This window comes from Cetorhinus maximus, chromosome 6, assembly GCF_964194155.1.
Source record: "Cetorhinus maximus chromosome 6, sCetMax3.hap1.1, whole genome shotgun sequence".
Taxonomy (NCBI): Eukaryota; Metazoa; Chordata; class Chondrichthyes; order Lamniformes; family Cetorhinidae; genus Cetorhinus; species Cetorhinus maximus.
The window spans coordinates 24,308,532-24,324,496 of NC_135884.1; the positions used below are offsets into that span (position 1 = coordinate 24,308,532).

At 44.3% G+C, this 15,965-nt stretch overlaps 1 protein-coding gene across 1 annotated transcript in view; it reads left to right on the plus strand.

The window, feature by feature from the left end:
• syn2b (synapsin IIb) overlaps positions 1 to 15,965 on the plus strand; it is a 433,604-nt gene that overhangs the window by 98,855 nt on the left and 318,784 nt on the right. The window lies entirely within an intron of this gene.

Below are 15,965 nucleotides of genomic sequence, written 5' to 3' on the forward strand. Positions count from 1 at the left end.
AAAATGCAATTTAAATCGCAAATTTCAGATGGTTCCAACTGTGTTACATCAATAGTTACTGAGAAAAAGTTAGAAGAATTAAAGCCACTTCTAACTTCTGGGCAACTATTGTACAGACTCACACTGACTCCTCCCACTTCACCCACCCATGTGACTCCCCTCACGCCCCTGAACCCCTATGGGACTCAGCCCACCCCCAATTGCCTCCACAAGACAGCCCTCACGCCCCTAAACCCCTAGCGGACTCGCCCGACCGCTCTGACTATTCTCCCCCACCTCCCCACCGTGGAACTTCCCCCTCTACATGACTCTCCCACCCCACACTCCATGGGAATCCCCAATACCATGGGACTCCCCAACCTCCATGGCACTCCTGCCTCCGTGGGACTCCTCCCCCCCACACCCCTCATGGGACTCCCCCACCACTCCTCGGGATTCCCCCATTTCAAACTGCCCAACCGGACTGCCCCATTCCTCCCTCCACAGGAGTTTCCTCAGTCCCTGACAACCCCAACAAGGCCTAGCCTGACCTGACCATCCCCACTTAAGGCCCAACCCAAACTCCGCGTCCAACCCCACAAATTTCTACCCACTTACCATATACACCTACCTTGACAAAGACCTTTAAACTTAATTCAAGGGATGTGGGCATCCCTGGCCAGGTCAGCATTTATTGCCCATCCCTAAATGCCCTCATGAAGGTTGGTGGTGAGCTGCCTTCTTGAACCAGCACCGTCCATGTGGTATAGTTACACCCACAGTGCTGTTAGGAAGGGAGTTCCAGGATTTTGACCCAGCAACAGTGAAGGAACGGCAATATATTTCCAAGTAATGGTTGTGTGTGGCTTGATGTGGAACTTGCAGGTGGTGATGTCCCTATGTGTCTGCTGCCCTTGTCCTTCTAGATGGTGGCGGTCATGGGTTTGGAAGGTGCTGTCGAAGGAGCCTTGGTGAATTCCTGCAGTGCATCTTGTAGCTGGTACACACTGCAGCTACTGTGCGTTGATGGTGGAGGGAGTAAATGTTTGTGGAAGGGGTGTCAGTCAAGCGGGCTGCTCTGCCCCGGATGGTGTCAAGCTTCTTGAGTGTTGTTGGTGGTGCACTCATCCAGGCAAGTGGAGAGTATTCCATTAGGTTTCTGACTTGTGCCTTGTAGATGGTGGACAGGCTTTGGGGAGTCAGGAGGTGAGTTACTTGTTGCAGGATTCCTAACCTCTGACCTGCTCTTGTAACCACAGTATTTATATGGCTAGACCAGTTCAATTTCTGGTCATTCTTAACCCCCAGGATGTTGATAGGGGGGATTCAGCGATAGCAATGCCATTAAATATCAAAGGGTGCTGGTTAGATTCCCTCTTGTTTGAGATGGTCATTGCCTGGCACTTGTGTAGCATGAATGTTACTTGTCACTTGTCAGCCCAAGCCTGGATATTGTATAATTCTTGCTGCATTTGGATATGGACTGATTCAGTCTCTGAGGAGTCATGATTGGTGCTGAACATTGTGCAATCATTCCGACCTTATGATGGAAGGAAGGTCATTGATGAAGCAGCTGAAGATGATTGGGCCGAGGACACTAACCTGAGGAACTCCTGCAGTGATGTCCTGGAGCTTGGGATGACTGACCTCCAACAACTACAACCATCTTCCTTTGTGCTAGGTATGACTCCAATCAGCGGAGAATTTTCCCCCGATTCTCATTGACTCCAGTTTTGCCAGGGCTCCTTGATGCCACACTCGGTCAAATGTTGCCTTGATGTCAAGGGCAGCCACTCTCACCTCACCTCTGGAGGTCAGCTCTTTTGTCCATGTTTGAACCAAGGTTGTAATGAGGTCAGGAACTGAGTGACCCCAGCGGAAATTAAACTGGGCGTCAGTGGGAAGGTTATTGCTAAGCAAGTGTAGCCTGATAGCACTGTTGATGACCCCTTCCATTACTTTACTGATGATCGAGAGTAGCCTGATGGGGTGGTAATTGGCCAGGTTGGATTTGTCCTGTTTTTGTGTACAGGACATACCTGGGCAATTTTCCACATTGCCAGGTAGATGCCAGTGTTGTAGCTGTACTGGAACAGCTTGGCTAGGGGCACGACAAGTTCTGGAGCACAAGTCTTCAATACTATTGCTGGAATATTGTCAGGGCTCATAGCCTTTGCAGTATCCAGTGCCTTCAGCTATTTCTTGATATCACGTGGAGTGAATCGAATTGGCTGAAGACTGGCGTCTGTGATGCTGGGGACCTCCAGAGGAGGCTGAGATGGATCATCCACTCGGCATTTCTGGCTGAAAATTGTTGCAAATGCCTCATCTTTTGCACTAACATGCTGGGCTCCCCCATCATTGAGGATGGGGTTATTTGTATAGCCTTCTCCTCCAGTGAATTGTTTAATTGTCCACCACCATTCACGACTGGATGTGGCAGGACCGCAGAGCTTAGATCTGATCCCTTGATTGTGGGATCGCTTAGCTCTGTCTATCACGTGCTGCTTACTTGGCTGGACCTTTAAGCTTACACGGTTTACAGCAGCTAGTGCCGTAAAAAGGGGGCGTGGCTTACTTACCTTTGACTCTACAGCTCTCAATACTAGCCCCCCAGGACACGCTGCACTGCCCAGATCTTGCCCAGCCTGAGTTGGAAGGTCAGACGAGACAGGATCACCTGGATTTCAGGTAAGGACTCTCGATCGAGGTGGCAATTCGACTCAATTGCCACTCCATTGGAAGTTACAGCCCAATGTGCCAGAAACCAGATCGTGCTGATCCCCCATAAAACTGGCCATGCCCCCAATCAAATTAATCACCAAGGCAAGTTTCTGTTAATTGCACCCATTTTGGGTCCATTGAGGAAGTTCTTAAAATTCAGCTTTATTTTAGGTGCAAGGACACTAATGGGCACCTTTTAAAAGCTTTCAAATAGTAGACATGACGGGTTCAATGACCTTCTGCGCTGCAGCAATTTAAGGACCCTTTTTCTTAATTTACACAGAAACTGACTGCTGCGCACCAATGTAACTAGTAAATGATTCTGTATAGATTTTTAAAGTCAGTTTCATTGATGTAAAATTGGATCGCTCGCATGTGATGGATTAGGCACTGATTAAAAATGCTTTATTTTTTATGATAACTTCATTTTCAGTCATAAGTGGAAAACTGCAGCAGGTTACTACCCTTAAATATATCAAAGAATATGTTTTAATGCAAACCATATTTTTAAAAAAAAATTATCGTCTAAAGCACAACCCGAATGTTCTGGTACGGGGCATATTTTACGTTCACGAATATGCAAATTCCTTTAGCGGAAACTTGAGCAAAAAACGTACTGCAAGCTAGCGCAATTTTGAATGCAGCTTGCGCCCAGCTCGCCCAAAGTGGAAATTCTTGGCCTTCCTATTTCTTGCATCATCTCAATGAGATTGCAGGATTAATTACCACGGAGCATTCTTTGGGTTTAACTTTTAGCTTCACTGGTCGGTAATATGACTTAGTGTACAATCAGAAGCCACTATTCACCTTGATGCCAAAAGCATTAGCTACCATATCCTCTGTACAATTGCTTTCTTATAAGGTAAAAGTTAAATTGTTTTGAGTGCAAATGAAAAAATCCTTTTTTTTTGCTAGACGTTTTACTTGAATTTCGGCATAACATCAACATTAGGAAACAAAGTGCAGTATAGAGCTACAGGGCAGTTCAAATGAGACCTTAAGTTTATGTGAAAAGGATGATTTGGCTGCTTTTAAACTCACACAATCTCTGCCATGTGACATGAATCTAGTGCATCTTGAATTTGCTGCTGTGTAGGGACAATCTGTTGTAACGGTGCTGTGGTTTTGTTTTTACAATGTCTGCTAGCATTGCAACGTTACACGATTACCTTCCCTTTTCAATTAGAAAACATTGTCCCTTCTATTTGATAACTTAAGTATGTTTTGCTATTAATTGTAGTCATTCAGGTGATGTTTGCTATGTTAGATTGATTATAATCAGCAGTAGCTCACTGAGCTACTGCAGGATCATGACCATCACGATGTACTGCAGAAAGGAAAGAAACTCTGCTGGCATATGATTATATTACTGGTGGATCGACTTCACACTGCAGCAGCACCTTGGAAGAGTGAGGTGTGACGGAGAATTTTGTTGCTGGAAGGCTATATTGAGATCTATCAACAGGTGCCGTTTTACACCCTAGGTGGTGTGTTTTGCCCTAAGCCCTGGTCTTTCTTGCTGTAGAAGAATCTGCAACATTTAACAATAAGCAACCAACCAAGGGATGCAAGTGAGACTCCTGAACAATGTTCCCCTTTGCAATCATTGGGTTATGTACAAAATGCATTTTAGATAGGCATGAACTGGAGAGGCAGTACTGCCTGATTCCTGTTCCATGTCAAATCAGGAAAAAATACAGTCAGGTAAATTATTTATTAATGTTTAAGTAGAGGATGCTCTTCAGAACAATAACCCTTAGGACCCTAATTTAAATATTAGAAGTACCAGCATATATTGTGTACTCAAGTCTCTGGAGTCGGGGGTGAGGGGGTGAACCCATGACTTTCTGACTTACAGGTCATTATATTTCACACTATATCATTAGCCTGCACATAGACTGCCACCATAGGCCTGGTTCTGATCTCTTTTGTATCTCTTCTAACCTGTCATAAACAAGCTCTGAAGAAGGATCATGCGGACTCGAAACGTTAACTTTTGTTTCTCTCTCCACAGATGCTGCTAGACCTGCTGAGATTTTCCCAGCATTTCCTCTTTTTGTTTCAGAATTTCCAGCATCCACAGTATTTTGCTTTTATATTATATAAATGTGCACCGCGCCAGCTCAAAGCAGCCACCTCACCATGTTATGGGTTGTGTGTTTCTGGCACACATGGCTACCTATTTTCCTGAGCAAAGAATCCTTGACAAGCACAAACCCTCAGTGGTCTACAGAGCTGCTTTTCATTCCAAGGCATCATTACCTTTGGTGACATTGGACAGCACCTGGAATCAACTCCTAATAAATCATCTAAATTTAAATATGTTACGGTTTGTGCTGTGGTTGTTGTTGGTTGATGGCTCATATTGAAACTTTAATATCATGCTTTGTTGCACTGAAATACTGTTTGTGGAACTACTCCAGAACAAAGGCAGCTAATGCAAGACTTGCTAAGAATAGAGTGAATCTTTAACCTGCAATGTCACCTTACAATTGAAGTACATTTAGTAGAAATTGATGCTGACTGGCATACTAACTACTTTAAAAGCTCCTTTTGAACAGAGCGAGCTCTAGAAGTTACCATGATGAATGAAAGAACAAATAAAAATATCTTAGGAGCAACCTCTTTATCAGCTAAAAGCATCTCATTCTCAACATGATAATTTATGATCCCCAACTTGTTGTCCCTGCTCTTTCTGACCAAGAAAATATGGCCTCCATTAATTGGTGTCCATGGATTAATAGAAGCCAAGTCCCATTAAATATCAGTTTCTGGGCATTCTTCCACCTGGAAAGGGTTTAGATTTAAAAGCACGGATCTGTTCTTAAATTATGGGCTTTTTTAGTTCAAGGGCAGAATTTTCCACTCGTCGGGTGGGCACTGTGCCCGACCTGAGCGAGCATAAAATGACGCGCGATGATGTTGGGCGAGCATCCTGACGTCATTGCGCACTCGCGCGGTAATTCAGTCGGCGAAAACCTTGTGGTTGGCGGGCAGGCGAAAAGGCCAAGCGGCCTTTGCATTTTTTGTAAAACCTCATGCACAGGTGCGACGATCTGTCATTTAAAAAAAAAACATTTTCATACTGATTTCTAACATGTCCCTGCTCAGGTGACAGAGTAACATGAGGGGTCATGTCTTTTGACATCTAAAATGCTTTATTTTTAAATTTTTGTATCTTCATCTCCCTGAGGCAGCTCTGTGCACTTGCGCACAAGCACGAAGTTCCCCGCTCGCCCTCCTCCTCATCCCTCCACACAGGGCAGCGCTGAGCAGGCCTTAATTGGCCCGCCAGTGTGAAATCGTGGTCCGGCCCCGATCGCGGGTGGTGGCTGGCTTCCCAATGAGTGGTCGAGCCCACCCGACGAGGGCAAAATTCTGCCCCGAGAGAAAATGGAATCAAAGCTGTAGACTCCAATACAGAAAATAAGAAGGTTAATGGAATGCTGGTCTTTATAACTGGAACACTAGAACACAAGGGCCTGAATTTAACCTTTGCCATGATCGGCGGGCCCGGGAGCGGTCGGGAAATGGACCGCCGACTGCGATCAGCCCCCCAGCTGCGATTTCAGGCTGGCTGGCCAATTAAAAGGTAGCCAGCGTGAAACGCGCGCTAAAAAGCCCAGCGCTGCCTGGGCGGGGGCGGGAAGGGGGCAGCCGATGACATCACCGCGGGCGTGGGTGATCGCTGCGAGAAAGCTCCCTGAAAGCAGGCAGCTGCCTCAGGGAGCTGCAGACCTTCAAATGGTTAAATAAAGTTTTAAAAAGCTGCGAAAAAATTGTCCATACATCACAATCAGGCACCTGAAAATATAACGGATAAAAATGCTGACCACAGATTTTTATTTTTACTTTATTTTAAAAAAGGAAATCTCATCCCGCCCTTGGATGAGGTTTGGTAAAAAACAATGCAAAGCCCGCCTGGCCGATTCGTCCGTTTGCCAACCATAAGGTTGGACGGGCCACGAAAAATCAGAGACAATTGCGCCATTAATGGGCTTAATTGCCCTCTTAATTGTCGATGGGCGCGCTTCTGACTTTTGCGCACACCCGCCAAGCGAAATATCACGCAACCGCGTATAATTTTACGCCCGATCGGGTCGAGCAAGTGCCCGCCCACGGGGCATAAAAGTCAGCCCAAGGAGTAGAAATCATGCTACAGCTAAAAAACGCCCAAAATAGGTCGCACCAGGTGGACTGTGTTCAGTTCTGAGCACCATAATCTTAGGAAGGATATATTGACTGAAAGGAATGCTGTGTAGAGCTTGTTCAATATTCCTAACAGGTGTAGCCTCTCATTACTGTTATCATTCTATAAATCCTACTCTTTCTGGCCCACAAAGTGTGCAGAACTTGGGGACCCTGCAGCTCTGGCCTCTGTTTTGCTGCTGAGTTTTCCAACCTCTGGAAAACCTGTGCAGCAGCACTAAGGACTGTCATTTAAATATGTTAATTAAGAATCCCACCTCTGATTGGCAGGACATTTGGGCTGTCTGTCAGGTTGGGATCATGTTCTGTACGTTTTTATCCCCTAACCCTCTCCCACCCATCATGTATCGTTAATATAAAGGCATTTGAGCCTTGAGAGGAAATAGGCCTTTTTGCACATGTAGGCGGAGGAAAAGGAAAAGCACCAATAGTTCTTTGCGGACTTTTTCATTTTACACCACATATAGGCGAGGTGGACTGGTCATATGGGAAATGGGGAAATTTCCTGCGCACCTTTGTGAATGGTTCCACGGTACTATATTATTGCCATCCCATTTTACTGTGAGAGTCCCAAAGAAGCTCATGCCCTTTCAGATGAGTCAGTAGCACATATGCAAAGCAAGTCGCCAAACGATTGTCAGTTCATAGGCTGTTAGAGGCATGTTGAACATCATTTCTCTGTGTCAGCAGTGGCAAGTTTAGATTGTTAGTTGTGCAAAGCAAAGGTTTAAGCAATGCTAATAGTCACATGGCAAGCATCATGTGATAGCCCAGAATAATGTCGTGGACCAGAATACAAAATGGTGCAGGGAAATTAACAAGGGTACCTGTGAAATCTTTGATGTCACTGATCCACGACAGCTCTCTGCATTTGGTTCCTTTGCTTTGATTTGCTTTATTGTCAAGAAATGTATCAAAGTTTGGCCATTTCTGAAGGACCTTTTTGATGTCCCTAAGTTACATGTATTTTTGTCTATTTATAAGCAGCAGCACCAATTAATTGAAAGATCAAGCCTACAAAAATGTAAGCAGGTATCTAAATCGAGTCCAAAAAAAAAGAATGGAACGATAAAATAGAGGCACTCAAAATGATTCCACAGTGTTATGAGGAATTCATTGCAATGCTAATGCTTGAAGATCTTGCAGAAGAGAAAGGAATAGCCCATGAGAAAACTGAAGGCTTAAAAAAAGCACAACTTAGAGACACACTTAATTGCAGTGATGATCATCTGCTGAAACCCAGTTATCTATAGTCATGATTTGCTTGTAAAGAATAGTAGCTGATTTTGATGTTATTTTAGGGCTCGTTAGTAATACCAGAAGCAATCTTCAAAATGGCCATAGCAACAACTTGAAGGGAAAGTATTTGTAAGATTATGGAGAAAACGCAAGGGAGTAGGACTAATTGGATCGTGTTTCAAAGAGCCAGCACAGTTATGATGGGTCAAATAGCTTCCTTCTGTGCTGTATGATTCCATAAGCCCTGGAAAGCTATAGAAATGATTACGTACAGAAACATGATGAACAGGCTCCAAACAGAAGCAGAAAACAAAGTGATTTTTCAATAAGCTTGGTATTGATACACCAATCACAGGTACATTTTGGCAACTACAAATTGCAGTGTATTTCCAATCAGTCAACCTGAGAGTGATGCAATTGATTGATTGCTTTTCTGGCCATTTGCTGCCCATCTTCAGTTAACCTCAAGCAATCTGTATGAGTGATGAATTCTGATGCCCCTGAACTAAGTGACTGCTGCAAGCTCAACTCTTCCCTGATTGCTCAAGAGCTATAAACCGTCAAAGATGTGCATGCTGTAGCTCCCAAAGGCATATATATTAAAAATCTTACCAACAAAATGTTGAAAACAGGTGATGAGCAAGAGGCTGATACAGAAATTGATGTTTCATTCTTGAGATGGATTGATTACAGGTTTATCAAACCACTGGTCAGTCAACCTTCAGGATTTCCAAACCTAGTAGTTTTGTATTGGATTTTGTATTGGACTGCAGTAATGAGTGTTGCAGAATGCACCATCAGCAGTGTTGCCATTATAAAGAACCAGTTAGAGCCAACCATGTCAAGCTACCAAATCAATTTGTCTTTGCCCATTGAAATGATCTCTTAGAATCAATCGCAAACAACGAGATTATTTTTTGAGTTTTATGTTGACAAATTCAGTGAGGAAGAAACTGCTGAGTGGCATGTATTTTTTAAATCTGTTTTTGCTACTTTTAGTAACATAAAAGCATAGCATAATGTTGTAAGTATATGGTTATATATGCGTGTGTGTGTATATGCGTAAATTTATTTCGATAGATGCTAGGGGCCAAATTAACTCGAAGGTGGTGGGGAGTCTCTTCCAAGTCCAGGGACCAGAATTTCACATTCAGCGTACGGGCGTGCACCCAACACGCACGAACGTAATATGACGCGCGATGACTTCGGGCGTCTCCCGACGTCATTGTGCACTCGTGCGATATTTCATTCGGCAGGTGTATGCCGGAGTCAGCTGCGCGGCTGCCAATAATTGAAAGGTCTATTAAGGCCATTAACAAGGTAATTGACTGGAAATTTACACTGCCCATCCAATCTAATAGTTGGCGGGTAGGCGAAAAGGCCAAGCGGCCTTTACATTTTTTAGGAAACCTCATCCACAAGCGGGATAAGGTTTCCTAAAGCTAATACAATATAAATAAAAACTTTATTTTGAATTTAAAAACATGTCCCATCTCATGTGACACAGTCACATGAGGTGACATGTTTCATTAAATTTTTATTGCCTTTAATAATGTTTTCAAAAAGCGCTTCAATCTCCCTGAAGCAGCTCTGTGCCTCAGGGTGATTGAAGCGCTCTTTCGTGCACATGCGCGAACTGCACGCCAGGCCAGCTTTCCATCCTCCCCCTACCCGCACAGGCAGTGCTCAGCGCTGCCGCTTGTGATCCACGTAGGGCGGGCCTTAATTGGTCCGCCCGTGTGAAATCGCGGTGCGGAGCCGATCGTGGGCGGCGGTCGGCTGCCCCTGCCCGCTCCCGCCGAGCCCGCCCGACATGGGAAAAATTCAGGCCCTAGGCCAGAGGGGAAGAGAGGAGAGGGGGGTGCTCCATGGTTTTACTATTTAGGTGTTCTGCAATTTGTCAGTAAATGCAAGAGAGCCCAGCCTCCCCAGTACAGCTTCTCATGAAGTCAATAGCTGGGACAACAGAGGCGGTATCAGAAGTGGACCAGCTGATAGCTCTTTTATTCAGTTATCAGGAGTCACTGGGCTCCTGGGCTTCCTAAGCGCATAGATCATTCTGTAACTAAAACCTTTAGCAGTTTCTCCAGGAAAGCTATTACATTGCTTCACCTGGGAAAGAAATCTGAGCACTTCTGCACTATTTTGAAATATACTGCTTATTAAAGTGCTGTTTGCCTTTCCTAGCTATGAAAACAGATTCAGCTCATGAAACACGAAGATACCCATCAGATATCCTGAAGACTTCCTAAACCTTACTTGATACTCATTGGGATTATGCTCCATGGTTCAGCACAAGTAATGTGATATAGCCCCTGAGGACAGGAAGAGGGATCTCACAACATCTTCTAGTGTCAGCCAGGGCCTAATTCAGGAATTGCACAGCTGGTACTTTTACTTCACTACCAAGGGATGAAATGGCAGGGTAGCTGGACTGAGAGAATAACATCTGTTGTAATTTATATTGAAAAGTATGTTTACCATTTTCTTTCACTGCTAAGCCACAACATATCAATTGTTCCCACCAATTAAAGGTAATTTTATCTCCCCAAAACAGTTGACTCAGGTGGGAAGTTCAAATCTTAAAATTCTGAACTAGGAAGCTGGCCTGCTTCAAATCCGCCATGTTTTAGCAAAGGCGGGAACAGGGGGCTGTCAACCAATCTGCAGGTGGTCCATTGCAACCTTTTAAGGAGGAGGCATGCCTTCATTTTAGAAAGGTTTCGACTTTTAACCCACGTTAAATGATTTCCCAAGCCTCAGGTAACCCAACAGGTAAAAGGCAGCAAGATGAGCTGGATCCATTGAGTCAGTATCTTTTACAGCACTGCTTGTGGGCCAAACGGAGCAGGAGTGTTTCCTCCAAGCCAAGTAAGCGAACACATAAATATCCCCCACCGCTTGGGCCGTCCCCCCTCCTCCACAAATCTCCATGATTTCTCTCGATAGCCCTTGCTGCCATCAGCCTTCCTGCAATCACTGGCACATCCTTGATTACAAACACGGCCCCTCTCCAAAATCTCTCTAATGGCCCGCCCCCAATCTCTAACTTTCTCCCCGAAACTCTATCTCTGCCCCCAATCTCCAACCCTGCTTCGATCTCTCCCTGGTCTCCTGTGGTCTTTGAACCTTCCCCGTGATCATACCGAACCCTCCCAACAACACTGTGTCCACCACTAAAAGAAGTGTACCTCCACAAAATAAATTAATCCCAAAGCAAGAAATACACAGCAGATCAGTTTGCATCTATAAAGAGAAAAGGCAGTTTTTGGTGTTTCAGCTATGCACCTTAAATCAGAGCATCATCTTATTTTGTCTTGCAAATGCTGCTTTCTTTACTAGTTGTCTACTTAAAAAAATGTTTTTATGTCAGATTTCCAGCATTTGTAGTGTTTTATTTTTATAAATATAAACGGAAATGTTTCTGTGCATCATACTGAATTTTAAAGTTGTTAGCAACAGAAATTCTAAAATGCAACACATCTGAGGCTTCCTCAGTTAGTAATACCAATTGCTTGTCAGGCACCAGGTATATGTAAATGAGATAATTCAAGCATTTAAAACATAAATTTCAGCTTGCTTTAGTTAAAGTAGCACATTTCAGCATTTTGCACAGATTATGCAAACCACTAAGAATTTGCATTGAGCGGGATTCTAATAAAGCAGATTTATCTTCAAAGAGATTGGAATGAATTATTCTCTTGTACCAATAGTGTGTGGAATACCTACCAATGAAAGCAGGACAGAGAACATGGTATGATTTAGATAATGCTTGGTGATGAGGGGCAATTTTTAAATGGAATGAAAATCATCAGGGCTGCTTTTGTTTAGACATTTAGGTCATAATGGAGCTCCCTGTCTTCTGTAGGTTCTCTCATGATGTAAGAGTCCAACATGGGATCAACATAGATGGACATGCACAGAACTGGCACTTCATGTAGTTGTTTTGGCAATTGGGGGAACTTCTGCAGCTGTGGCACCTCTGGCCTTCCTCTGGGCAGGTCGAATGTCACAAGTTTGGCATAGGTGGTCTTTGAAATGTACTGAATCAAATTTCAGTGCTTGCCTCCACTTGAGCTGATTGACGGCAGTATTTTCCCAAGAGAGGTGTTCTGCAACGCAAAGGTTGTAGGCTCTTTTTTAGGGTGTGTATCATTTGTACTGACCACCCTGATGTCATTTGCCCTGAGACAGTTCCCCATAGAAATCCTGCTTGGGGATTCTGTAATCATCCACGCGGGAGATATGGCCTGCCTGTCTTTTTTTATTTGTTCATGGGATGGGGACATCGCTGGCTAGGCCAGCATTTATTGCCCATCCCTAATTGCCTTTGAGAAGGTGGTGGTGTGCAGTCCATGTCTTGTAGCAACACCCACAGTTCTGCTAGGAAGGGAGTTCCATGATTTTGACCCAGCGAAGTGAAGGGAAAACGATATAGTCCCAAGTCAGGATGGTGAGTGACTTAGGGGAGAACTTGCAGGTGGTGGTGTTCCCATGCATTTGCTGTCCTTATCCTTTTAGTTGGTAAAGGTCGTGGGTTTGGAAGGTGCTGTCAAAGGAGCCCTGGTGAGTTGTTGCACTGCATCCCTACAGGATAGTCTTCATGCTGTGGAGCCCAGCATGATGGCAGACCTTGCTGTTTGTGATTTTGCCCTGCCATTGAATTCTCATGATGGATGTCAAGTGTCTTTGGTGAAAGTACCAGTCTCATGCCTTGGCAGTGTGTTCCCTAGGCAGGCTGTTATTGATGAAGATATTCATGCATGTATCCAGAAAGCAAGTTTCGCCTATGATGCTATGATCATATCTGGAATCAGCATGGCATTTGGCTGAAGACTAGCATCAAACTCTATCAGGCCATTGCCCTTACCACCCTGTTGTATGGTGTAGAGTTCTGTGTATGTCACAGATAAAGTGCTAACATAGGGAAGGAGAAAACAAATGCCTCAGTTTCCTTGTCTTTTCCTAGGGACAGATTTTTGTCTTTGAGGCGGGAATCGGGAGATGGGAATTTTCCCAAATCCGTGATCATGCCTCTGTCCTTGCAGCACCTGTTGGCTGTATTTCCATCCTGAGGAGGTGAGCATGGCTGGAGATGGACCCGCTGTCTCCCCAAGTAGGCCCGAGGCATCAACAGAGGTGGGCAAATGCCAAGGTGGGAGGTTAGAAGGCTCGCCTCTATTCGCAGGGATATTGGCCCAGGTTAGAAGGACTCCCAACCCTCAGATCCCACATCTCATGACCCCTCAATACCATCAATGCTCCCTCCATATCACCTTTCCCTTCCAAATACCCCCCTCCCATGCATCCTCCATGCCCACTGTCATGCCCAGTACAGGTATATCATATTATGAACTTTCAAACAATACGTCTTAAAATTGGACACAACTTGTTAAGATGGCTGCCGCAAATCATGTGATTTTTGGCATTTGGACTACTGTCAGCATCAACTCTGTGGTGAGTACCTAATTAAATATGGACATGGGTGAGGGTACCTCACAGCATTTGTGGAATTCACGTATTTCATTGTTTAAGGATGGGCCAACACCTAAAGACCAGGGAGTTTCCAGACTGCCTGACTCCATGTTTCATACTGGACAAAAGAGAAGGTTGAAACTCAATGGCCACTATCAACTTCTCAATATATCATGATGGCCTCCTCCATCCAAACCAGACTGGGTGGGCCTCAGAAGTGTTAACCCAGCAGTCATGCTATTGAACCTGGTTTCAAGGACTGCACCTTTATTCCCCCAGGACTCAGCAGGCCCACCAGAACCATCAGTCATCAGCCAGTCTGAGAACCAGACCCTGAAACTTACTGCAAGTCATTAAGCAGGCAAAGTACTTAGCCTGTTCCGGTTTCAAAGTTCACCTGAGAACCAACTGCCTACATATTCGGCTACAGGAAGCCTTGCAACCTGCTGTGAACCCTTCACTTTATAAAACCCTTATTTCAACTTTAAATAATTGAACCCATTCAAGAAACCACAGGCCTGCCACATGAGAGACCAGAAATTTTAAATGAGAGACTGAATTAACTGTAATCTGTAAAGGTGCACTATCTTTATCTGTATCCAACCTGTGTGTGTGTGAGATCAAATAGCGACGTTACGTTAATTTGGGATAAGTGTGTGCGAATAAATAACCTTATTTACTTTAAGCTCACAAAAGCTTGCTGCTGAATTATTTAATTGGAAAACACTCTCCAATGATAAGAAAAAATACACTTCTTTCTATACGAGCTATACTTATTATGAGCAAAAAGACAGAAATACATTCTGCCCATGACAACAATCTTCCAGTATCCACTAAATACAGAACCAGATAATAATCCTGGCAAGTTTTTTAAATACTCATGAAATTGAAAAAAAAATCAGGCATTCAAACATTCCGTTGAAAAAAATTGCCTCTCTTACAATCTCATAAAACTGCAATCGTAGCATTGAAAACATGCTTAAAGCCATACAAAAGCGTCAAACAGATACTTAAAAAAATTATCATGCACCATCTAAACTTACTTGTGAAAAGGTTACTGACTCCAGACTACTGTTTATCCATGGTTTATGACTGCTCTGAGGAGCCGTAAACCACATCCCCTGTGAAAGTCAGCCCAACTCCATCGAAAGTGCAGGGGGTCCTTTATTCTTTCATGGTAATGTGGGCATCATTGGAAGGCCAGCATTTGTTGCTCATCCCTAATTGCCCTTAAACTGGACTTTTCAGAGGGTAGTTAAGAGCCACTTGGAGGCCAGACCAGGTAAGGATGGCAGATTTCCTTCCCTAAAGGACATTAGTGAACCAGATGGGTCTTTATGACAATTGATGATAGTTGACATGGTCAACTATCTTTCAATTCCAGATTTAATAATTGAATTTAAATTCCACCAGCTGTCATGGTGGGATTTGAACCCATACCTTCAGAATATTAGCCTGGGCAGCTGGATTACTAGTCCAATGACGTTACCACTATTCCACAATCTCCCCCGTCTGTGCCCATGCTGGAAAGATTGGGAGTGCCGCGTGCAGACTCGCTACCTGAACTCTTATTCCATGCTAGCAAAAATTGCAGGAAATTGGAATGGGGGTCAGGAATCCCAGAATGGGGTCCCAATTTTAAAGCCCTTCTATCTCTATTCTGACATGGAAGTAGGCATGAAAACCTGGGTCCTAGTCTCTATCCCTTAACCTATACTAGACATGAATGTGTGTGCTCTTTGTAGATGTCAGATGAGGATAGCTTTGAACTCCGTTTTGTTGTTCAGGGCTGATGGTAGTCATGAAGCCATATTTGATCAAAAGTCACTGTCTTCAAGAAAGGCAAAGGCAGAAACTAAAGGGAGGGGTATTTTAATTCCCCCCACTTGGTGAGATCATAGCAGGCAAGCAGTTAAAGAGGAACGCTTAATTTCTCTGTTTCATTTCCAACCATTGTGAGTTTAATGCTGCTGGTTTTGCCAGAGGATGATATGCCTGGAAGACTCAGGGAGCAGTTCATAAATGCAAATAGAATTCCAATGGAATTTTAACCCCATCCTGAATATGGTGCATGCTATTATTGCCCCACTCAGTAACAAAGACCTCCAAGGTAGGTAAAAATACTTACATCAGTGCTTCTCCGGGCTCCACGAGGAAGATCTGGGCCACTGCTGCCGATAGAACCCTCCATCCCCATGTGCAAGATGCTACTAAGCAGCCTCCCTGAGACCTGAATGATGAACAGCCTTCCCTTTGTGCTGGCCAACAGCCTCTAGGCTGCCCAGATATCCACTCCTGCCCGCTGGCCAGTTGCCACTTGCCATCATTTTGGGTGGGTG